This window comes from Arabidopsis lyrata (assembly GCF_000004255.2).
Source record: "Arabidopsis lyrata subsp. lyrata unplaced genomic scaffold ARALYscaffold_8, whole genome shotgun sequence".
Classification (NCBI taxonomy): Eukaryota; Viridiplantae; Streptophyta; class Magnoliopsida; order Brassicales; family Brassicaceae; genus Arabidopsis; species Arabidopsis lyrata.
This window is the reverse complement of record NW_003302548.1, coordinates 11,738,121-11,747,273: the sequence shown is the minus strand read 5'-3', so window position 1 is coordinate 11,747,273 and position 9,153 is coordinate 11,738,121.

Sequence of the window (9,153 nt, the reverse complement as noted above, 5' to 3'; positions counted from 1 at the left end):
TCATAAAATATAGGGTAATATTAATGAATAGACAAATAAAATATTGAAATTAAGAAAATAGAGATAAAGGTATTTGTTGCAAAATAGCCATAAACCCACTTTGCCAAGTATAACTCAATAACAAAAACATCTTTTTTGTTGCGAGATCAATAATAGGCGAGACAGTTTCATAAGATTTTTTTTATACATTTATTTGCTTAAATAAGTATAATTTTATATACTACAATAATTTTTTAAATATTTTAATTTGGAACATTTAAAAATAGTCTTACTTTGATATTTTTAAAGAATATCATCAATACTTAATAGATCATAAAGTTAAAACTTATAGATACTCTAATTTGATTTTTATAAACAAATATATTTAAAATATTTAAAATAGGCACGGATTAAATATAATGTATTATATGATGGAATGAGTTATGATCCTTATAACTATTTGAATATTTATATTCAATTTCATATAATTATTTTTTAAAGGTATTGTTGGGGTCGGATCCCACACATCTTCGGTAGGATCCACTTGGATCTGTCCACATCATTATTACATAATAATCCTCTTGGATTTCTAGATGTTTCATTGCGAGAATCGAGCTCGACCTGTCGGAAGTTCGATTCAGTTTATTAAAGAGCTCGATCTTTACCAGTACAGAGTTCGCTCTTATTCAACATATAGTTCGCATACAAGAAGGCCGAAGCGAGGAGAATATTGTTCGAGGTTCGCGGCAGCGTCAAGACGCAGGAGTTCGGAGTCAACAAGAAAAAGTTCGGGAGATCCACGCCACTACAAGAAAACCTGCGTTTTGCAACTAAACGTTGCGACCGAATTATTAGTCGCAAATATTTGCGACTATTTGGTGACTTCTTACCGACCATTTAGCGACTACAATATTTACCGATGGTATATAGTCGCTATTTCGCGACTAAAACAAACGGTCTTTACTTGGTCGTTATTTTGTGACGATTTTAAGACCAATTACAGACTAATTTAATATAGTCGCAACTCGGTGGCTGATCTGCGACTGATGTGCGACTCAACTTTTGGTCTCAAATGATCGTCGCAATGTAGTCTCAAATGTGCAACTAGTTAACAACCACTTGTTATAGTTACACTTTCGTTGCAAATTAGTTAGAAAGAGTTGGTATAAAACACGTTAAAAATGCAGCAATAGCGACCGGTTTGCAACTAGCACCTGAAGATTTTGCGACTGACACCTGATAAAGCGACCAGTTTGCAACTATTTACCAACTCTCGATTTTTGTTTTCTCAATTTTCACATTTTAAATTTGTTTGCATATAAAGTTAAACAATTCTACACTCATTTGATGTTACTTAGTAATAAAATCTTAACCAAAGACATAAATATTGATGTTTAAAAATAAAACATTCAAATCTCTTTGTCTTGTTACATTACTCATAAGAGTAATGTTTAGAGATTTAGTAAAATATCTATATTACTTGAGTTTTGCAAAAAATTTCAACTTTAAACTAATATATGTCCTCTATAACACCAACTCCATGGAGAAGAAGAGGACGACGAAGAGAACGATGATCCAGCTGGAGACTACGAAGACATGCTGGATCGTTTGCTAGCCCTTCCAGGCCGAGAAAATCTACCTCTTCTGTCTAGACACCCAATACCAGGCGTTAAAACACTCTGGTATTAACTATGTCCCTCTGTCTAGTAGTTAATTTTGTTAGTTGTTGTTGTTCTGTTAATCGCAAATTGTTATGAACTAATTGTTAGTTGTTGTTGTTCTGTTTCTAAAGTGACAATTGTTATTGCATTGGTCTAATAATTGTTATGATTAGTTTGCGATGATTTGATACTTAGTTCTTGAAAACCATCACTGTATCTTAGCTTTAGAGAGTTAAAATATAGCAGAGATGGTCTCTAATTTGAATGTGTTTTATGTTTGTTCAGTTTAGTTGATTCTTTTGCTAGTGATTGATTCATTTGAGATGTGTTTGAATGTGTTTTTGTTAATTCTTTTGCTAGTGATTGATTCATTTAAGTATCATCTAATTTGAATGTGTTTTATGGTCTCTAAATAGAGATGTTTTATGGTCTTCTGACTGATTGTTATTGAAAACCTTCACTGTCTCTCTTAGCTTGAAATAGAGGATTGAAATATAGACGTTTCAGTCCCAAATATGTATGCTATGTTTGTTCTGTGAGAATCCTTTTGATATATCTGATCTCTTGTGATCGATTTATATGTTGAAACAGAGATTGTGTATTGTTGTTTGCTATATATGAAAGCTGCTTTATATAGACTACTAAGAGCATGTTATTGTAACAGGTTTAACCGGCATAAGGGGGTGCTATCCCGAGCAATTTCCACAATATTTAGGAGGAAGTTTGATGGGCCTTACTACAACTGGAAGGTTACTCCAATAAACATACAAGAGAGATATTTCAGAACCTTTGCGGTAATGATGTTTATATATTAATGTCATTCTCTGTATGCTGTAGTATATAGAATGTTACTAACTTACTATTTTGTGTTATGTAGCGACAGTTTAATTGGGATTCTGGGATTACTGGCCTTGTGAGAGTAGGATTTCTTGTTATAGCCAAGAAACGGATGAAAGGGATTGTTAGTCAAGTGAAGAAGACAGGTGTACAACCAACTTGGATTCGTAAGACACTTTGGGCTGAGATGCAGCAGTTTTGGAAAACCGCTGATGCTATAGAGAGGAGTGAGAATGCTTCACAATGCAGAAATTCTGATCGTGGCGGACTTAGAGTGCACAAACACTTAGCCGGTCGGAAATCTTTTATCCAAGTTCATCAAGAGATGGTAAGATGTTTCTTTCCATCCAAACACTTTACTTTTACAAAATTTCTAATACTTCTACACATGATAATCTATTTGTCTTTCATTTTAGGAGGAAGAGTTGGGGCGTCCAGTTTCACTTGGCAAAGTATTTATGAGAACGCATACTAGAGCTAATGGATCTTTTGTGGATCAAAAGTCTGAACAAGTAGCTGAGGCGTATACGAAGACACTTGCAGAGAGATTGGCTGAACTGGAAGAAGAGGGTCAGGATACTACAGAGATTTCCTCTGAACATTCTCAGCATCCTAGAGAACTCAGCATTGATGAAATGAATGATATCTTCCTTAAGGTAATTCATTTATGTCTTTAGTTTACTGAATGTTTGTTTTTGTCTTTACTTTAAGGAATGTTTACTTTACTGAATGTTTGTTTTTTTGTTTCAGTGTACTCATATAGATGACCAAGGCAACCCTTATGGCCTTGGATCTCTTGTGGAGACCCTACAAAAAGGAAAAAGGAAGGAGAGTTATGCGAGCTCATCTTCTACAGTTACAGTTGTTGAGCTTCAAGAGCAGCTACGGCGCAAGATCTCTGATCAGGATGCTGAAAATGCAAGACGTGATGCGGAGCACCGCACATCTCAAGCTCGGATCGCCAGCTTGGAGAAGCTCATCCTCTTTATGAAAGACAAGGATCCTGACTTGGCAGCCGTCATGTCTTCTTCTCCACTCCAGCAACCACCAGTCATCATACCACCCAGCACACAAACAGGCACCCTTCCAGATACCACAGCAGCAGCAGTCCAACCAGCAGGACAAACCACTGGAACCACACCAACCTCCCCTTTATCTAACACCGCCTCTAATCATTGAACTTGATTTTTATTTCCTTTTGTCTTTGTGATCATGAAAACTTAGGATATGTAATGCTCTGATTAGGATGATATTTGAATGTTTTGGAAGTACTTGAATGATATTTGAATGGTTGAATGTAGCATTTGCTTTTGAAATGGACAGGTTTCGGATTAATAAGATGTAACTATTCTGTGACCAAACTGTTTAAGAAAATGTGACTAGTTTGTGACCAGAACGAGTAACAAATGTGACCAAATTGTGACTAAACATAATTAGAAATAACTCCAAATCTCGTATCAAACTGGTTACTAATAGAGGACTATTTTGTCACCAAATTATAAGAGTCTCAAATTAGTCGAACAATATTACCTCTCTAAACAGTCGCAAACTAGTCGCAGTGTGGGACCAATTATGTGTGGTTACTATAGTCGCAAAAGAGTCGCTAACTTCTGTTCGTTGCTCTATAGTCGGACATTTGCAACGACATTCACCAGTCAAAGATTAGTCGTTGATCTGCGACGATATATTTATAGTCGTTAAAGAGTCGCAATTTTGCGACTATCTTGCGACATGGAAATTTTGCGACCGTTTTTTAGCGACTACCCGAAATAGTCGTTAAACAGTCGCAAAACCCTCTTTTGCGACCGTTTAGCAACCATTTTCACAGTCGCAAATGACGTGTTTTCTTGTAGTGCGCGAAGCCCAAGATAGTTCAAATTCAAGCTGTTTCGGTCAAATTGTAACCTACATGATTAATGTGGATCAATGCGATTATGAGCAGTAAATGACCGCATTGATCATGTTTTCTCTATAAAACAACCTCAAACGCATGTGTTTGAGGGGAGAACAACCTTTTACCTCTTACTATCAAGCAATACAACATACTCTTTCTTTTACAATTTCGCAAGGCTTTTTACTATTTTATTCTTGCCAAATTCTTTCGCTTTATTTAGTTTTTTGGTTACTTTCCTTTTCAAATCCTTATTTTTCATTTGTTGATTTTAGAGTTTTTCTCCACAAAAAATACTTAAAGACAATCGAGTGTGAATCCTACATCCACATTTTGGCGCCGTCTGTGGGGAGGTTACCGCAAAACTCTTTAATCTCAAAATCTCTCTTTTTCAAACCAAGAAACTATGGCTAATCAGCAAGCTTTGAGCAATGCAATTGCCTTGCTTACTCAGTCAACCACCGATCTGACCAATCAGATGGGTACACTCGCTAGTGCCAACGCCACTTTTGGTGAAAGGTTAAACTCAATCGAGCAAACTCTAACGAGTGTTCAAACCACTCAAACAAATTTGTCAAACGTGCAGAACGTTGTTTCAAGCCGTTTAGATAATTTGTCCTTAGCGCGAACGACTGCGTATCAGCGCAGGCTATTCCAGACTCCCACACAAAACAGTTCCGGGAGCACTCAAACTCCTCCTACAGGCCGTCCTGCTAGTACTAGCAATCAGACAACCGTAGGGGATGGGCCCAATCCAACCGGGGATGAAAATCCCCAAAATCAGGGAAATCATGTTATTGACGAAGGACTCCTTATGGAAGAACCTGATGTCATCCTCTTCGATGATTTTGTCAAATTTCATCAAGAGCTTGATGAGATGAAGTCGAAGTTTCATCAGGCGACCAGTTCGGCACCTGAGATCGATCGAGTAATCGAAGAAACTCGACGAACACCCTTCACTTCAAGAATCTCGAACCTTCGGATCTAAGATTCTCGAAAGGTCAAATTACCAACTTACGATGGTAAAGGTGATCCTAAAAATCACCTCGCTGCTTTTCAGATCGCTGCTGGCAGAATTGATCTAGAACCAGACGAGGAAGATGCCGGATATTGCAAACTATTCTCTAAGAATCTATCCGGATCGGCTTTATTATGGTTCACTCAGTTGGAGTCTAAATCTATTGATAGTTTTAAGAATTGTCCTCCGCATTCCTAAAACAGTATTCCATGTTCATGGAAAAGGCAACCTCTGATGCAGATCTATGGAATTTAACCCAAGGTCAGAACGAACCACTTTGCAAATATATCGCTAAATTCAAAGAAGTGATAGCCAAAATTCCTGGGGTGTCGCACGCTGCTGCCCTTTCTGCTTTAAGGAACAGACTTTGGCATGAATCCCGATTTTGGGAAGAAATCATCGTCAATCGTCCGAGCACTATCCAAGATGCTTTATTCAGAGCTACTAATTGGATGGAGGCAGAAGAAGAAAAGCTTAGCCTCGCTAAAAAGCATCGGCCAGCAAAATTGGTCGTTGGAAATCCAACTAAAAAATTTGAACCAAAAGATCAAAAACGGTTCGGAGTTAATCCTGGTACTAATGCCGTAGGAAAACCCTCCCCAAACAAAGGAAAATACAATTCTTCTAATACCTGGGTTAGAGATGAGAGTGCCTATTGCGATATTCATAGAGTAAATGGGCATTCCACCAAAGATTACAGCGTACTCAAAAAGCACCTCACCGAACTGTGGGCGGCTGGAGAGCTCGCTAATTTCAATATCGAGGAGTTTGTGGAATCTTATCATAAATAAACAGAAGATTCCGAAGCGTCCAATCCTCCTGAAAAGAAACATAAGCCCAATGGGCCCGGAACTCCGAACACTCCTAAGAAAAGGATCGATGTTATAATGGGAGGATCCAAATTATGCCGAGATTCGATCAGATCAATCAAAAGACACAAGAAATCAGCAGTAATTCAAACCGCTGTGGGTTTCCAGTCAAATGAACAAACACCTTCTATCTCTTTTGATAATTCGGACACTCAAGGATTAACAGGACCTCATGATGATGCTCTTGTGATAACTTTAGATGTTGCGAACTTCGAAGTAACTAGGTGTCTAATTGATACTGGAAGCTCGGTAGATATCATATTTCTGAGCACTTTGCAAAGAATGGGAATCAGTAAGGCTGACATTATCGGTCCACCGGTACCATTAGTAGCTTTCACGAGTGACACATCTATGTCTTTGGGGAACATAAAACTACCAGTGCTCGCCGCAGGGGTTCTTAAGATTGTAGAATTTATTGTTTTTGACCGTCTGGCCGCTTACAACATAATTCTCGGAACTCCGTGGATTTACCAAATGAAGGCTATAACTTCAACTTATCACCAGTGTTGAAGACAATGATTGCTTGAGATGTAAAAGATGAACAAACGTAACAGAGTACCTAACTTAACACCACATCACATACCTCAAATCTCACGCTAAGAGAAGTTGAAATAATTGAAGGAAGAAGATTTGTGTGAATCTGGCTAGGATATTCAACGGCCATTTTCACAAAAAAACAGATTGATTAATTTTTTTTTTTTAAAGAGAGTAGGAAAAAAAAAATTAAAAAGTGGAAGTCTCGATGATTGAGACCCACATGATAGATAATATGTAGCTATTATACTTGATATTTTTTTGTATTTTTTCTTAAGTATTTTGTGTAGAAATCCGACATTACTATTACAGCCAAACACTGAAAAACAACAAATATTTAACAAGAATGAAGAATACTAAAAGAAGAAACAAAAAAAGACTAAAATCGTAAGATGTTTCGGAACTGGTTATTGACATAATGTGGAAGAATATTTACAGAATTGTCAGATGGGGAAGATATTAGCGAAGATATTAGCGAAGACAGCCGTACTACATAATAATCCTCTTGGATTTCTAGATGTTTCATTGCGAGAATCGAGCTCGACCAGTCGGACGTTCGATTCAGTTTATTAAAGAGCTCGATCTTTACCAGTACGGAGTTCGCTCTTATTCAACATATAGTTCGCATACAAGAAGGCCGAAGCGAGGAAAATATTGTTCGAGGTTTGCGGCAGCGTCAAGACGCAGGAGTTCGGAGTCAACAAGAAAGAGTTTGGAAGATCCACGCGAAGCCCAAGATAGTTCAAATTCAAGCCGTTTCGGTCAAATTGTAACCTACATGATTAATGGGGATCAATGCGATTATGAGCAGTAAATGACCGCATTGATCATGTTTTCTCTATAAAAACAACCTCAAACGCATGTGTTTGAGGGGAGAACAACCTTTTACCTCTTACTATCAAGCAATACAACATACTCTTTCTTTTACAATTTCGCAAGGCTTCTTACTATTTTATTCTTGCCAAATTCTTTCGCTTTATTTAGTTTTTTGGTTACTTTCCTTTTCAAATCCTTATTTTTCATTTGTTGATTTTAGAGTTTTTCTCCACAAAAATACTTAAAGACAATCAAGTGTGAATCCTACATCCACATTTTGGCGCCGTCTGTGGGGAGGTTACCGCAAAACTCTTTAATCTCAAAATCTCTCTTTTTCAAACCAAGAAACTATGGCTAATCAGCAAGCTTTGAGCAATGCAATTGTCTTGCTTACTCAGTCAACCACCGATCTGACCAATCAGATGGGTACACTCGCTAGTGCCAACGCCACTTTTGGTGAAAGGTTAAACTCAATCGAGCAAATTCTAACGAGTGTTCAAACCACTCAAACAAATTTGTCAAACACGCAGAACGTTGTTTCAAGCCGTTTAGATAATTTGTCCTCAGCGCGAACGACAGCGTATCAGCGCAGGCTATTCCAGACTCCCACACAAAACAGTTCCGGGAGCACTCAAACTCCTCCTACAGGCCGTCCTGCTAGTACTAGCAATCAAACAACCGTAGGGGATGGGCCCAATCCAACCGGGGCTGAAAATCCCCAAAATCAGGGAAATCCTGTTATTGATGAAGGACTCCTTATGGAAGAACCTGATGTCATCCTCTCTGATGATTTCGTCAAAGTTCGTCAAGAGCTTGATGAGATGAAGTCGAAGTTTCATCAGGCAACCAGTTCGGCACCTGAGATCGATCGAGTAATCGAAGAAACTCGACGAATACCCTTCACTTGAGAATCTCGAACCTTCGGATCAAAGATTCTCGAAAGGTCAAATTACCAACTTACGATGGTAAAGGTGATCCTAAAAATCACCTCGCTGCTTTTCAGATCGCTGCTGGCAGAATTGATCTAGAACCAGACGAGGAAGATGCCGGATATTGCAAACTATTCTCTGAGAATCTATCCGGATCGGCTTTATTATGGTTCACTCAGTTGGAGCCTGAATCTATTGATAGTTTTAAGGAATTGTCCTCCGCATTCCTAAAACAGTATTCCATGTTCATGGAAAAGGCAACCTTTGATGCAGATCTATGGAATTTAACCCAAGGTCAGAACGAACCACTTCGCAAATATATCGCTAAATTCAAAGAAGTGATAGCCAAAATTCCTGGGGTGTCGCACGCTGCTGCCCTTTCTGCTTTAAGGAACGGACTTTGGCATGAATCCCGATTTCGGGAAGAAATCATCGTCAATCGTCCGAGCACTATCCAAGATGCTTTATTCAGAGCTACTAATTGGATGGAGGCAGAAGAAGAAAAGCTTAGCCTCGCTAAAAAGCATCGGCCAGCAAAATTGGTCGTTGGAAATCCAACTAAAAAATTCGAACCAAAAGATCAAAAACAGTTCGGAGTTAATCCTGGTACTAATGCCGT